This window comes from Penaeus monodon, chromosome 13 (genome assembly GCF_015228065.2).
Source record: "Penaeus monodon isolate SGIC_2016 chromosome 13, NSTDA_Pmon_1, whole genome shotgun sequence".
NCBI classification, from domain to species: domain Eukaryota; kingdom Metazoa; phylum Arthropoda; class Malacostraca; order Decapoda; family Penaeidae; genus Penaeus; species Penaeus monodon.
This window is the reverse complement of record NC_051398.1, coordinates 5,375,379-5,377,438: the sequence shown is the minus strand read 5'-3', so window position 1 is coordinate 5,377,438 and position 2,060 is coordinate 5,375,379.

Here is a 2,060-nt window from a genome sequence, read left to right as displayed (position 1 = left end):
TCTTCACGTGAGAGACTTGGCGACGAGAGGCAGCCCTTGCCAAGAGAGCGAGAGGTGAACGAAAGACATTTTGGGGATGGCTATTCTATATATATATATATATATATATATATATATATATATATATATATATATATATATATATATATATATATATATATATATATGTGTGTGTGTGTGTGTGTGTGTGTGTGTGTGTGTGTGTGTGTGTGTGTGTGTGTGTGTGTGTGTGTGTGTGTGTGTGTTTTGTGTGTGTGTTTATATATATATATATATATATATATATATATATATATATATATATATATATATATATATATAATATATATAATATATATATATATATATATATATATATATATATATATATATATATATTATATATATATATATATATATATATGTAACGTTCATGTATGTGTCTATATATGCACAACTATTTCTTTCATCATTACTATTTTGATTATCATTTTTAGCACCACTGTTACCAACGTCTTTTTTATTACCATCGTCATCTCCATATCCAGTAATACCGTCATTATCTGTATTGCCTTTCTAACCTTTTTTTATCCCCCCCCCCCCCATTGCCCAGTCTCATGGGAGGGGGGGAGAACCTCCACGCCGGTAAATGAGATGGACTTCCAATTTCGAATCAGATAATTTCATTTCTAATCAACTTTGGAAATAACTTGTCTCGAAATTCATTCTACCTCTGGAGATGACCTACCCCCCCCCCCCTTCAATGAAGAGAAGAAAAAAACGCCCATCTCTATAAAAAGTTTTTACATTAGCGAGATATCTCTGATAAAGTGCGATACTTAAATGTTTGACGTTTGTAAATTGAGGGAGGAAAATGTGAAGATTAAAGTTCAGATACAAAGAAAGTATGAAAGGCGGGTAAAAAAAAAGGCATCTGAAAGGGGAGACAAATGAAACACAAGAAAACTATATTTATTTACTCTCTCTTTCTCCTTCTCCCACTCTCTCTTCCCTTACTTCTTCCAATATATCACCCATTTCACTTGAAGAAAGACTCTTTGAGGACATAGCAAAGGTAAGACGGCGATGCGGAACGGCGCCAAAAGCTTTATCAACGGCGCTGCACGCACTCCCCGGGCACCCGCCGCCTCGTGAGGAGGCACCGCCCGCGCCCGCCAAAAGCAGTCTCTGCCCGTGCCCACGGCGCCCTGGGCTCTCCTGGCTCCTGTCCTTAACCTAGTTGTCTCATTAATCTCCCACTCTTGCCACAGCGCTAGTATTTTTTTCCCTTCCGAGTCGCGAGAAATATCACTCGGCCGTAGTATGAGTGTCCCGCGAGGTCATTGACCTGAACTCTGTTTGAAGAGATAAGTGTATCTCTCTCGCTGCCCAAAGCCCTCGAGTCGAGGTCTTTGGGCATCCGTGCGCCGCGCTTGCCTTGCTTTGCCGAGGGAAGGATACCGGTTCATTAGACCGTATCGTTGTGTTATTTAGAAGAAGAAGAGTAACGTGACGGTAACGAAAACTCGCCGAATAATTTTCACGAAGGGCGGAGCCCAAAAGGCCAGGGAGGAGCCAAGGGTCTGAGGGGCGGAGTTAACCTGGCAGGAGGTTGCCAACTTCACTGCGTTTTTGCTAAAATGTAGCGCTTAGGCACATAGCATCTAAAGGCAAGAATTTAAAATTCTGTGCTATGCAACGTTTTTATAGTTTTATTTGCGCTAAAATTAGAACATTGCGATGCAGAGTAAACAAAAATTTACATTGTTTTCAAAATTGTATTGCTGAATCCCTTAAACATCCTGGGAAATTAACGGTTTTCTTATTTACATAGCAAGCGAGATCAAATTAGAGTCTGTACTTGCAAAAGATGTTTGATACCTATTGCAACACGAAACCATCAATGCTTGTGGACGTGAAATGGTCAGTGTTAACTCCATTTTCATAGTCTGGACTCACAAAAATCCAAAGGTCAAGATTAAACCACACTACAGTCCGAATGCACCTCCTGCACGCGCGCGCCGTGACGAGAGGCTGCTGCTCTTGTCCTTCGCTGAGCCTCAGGATCTCGCCTCGAGATC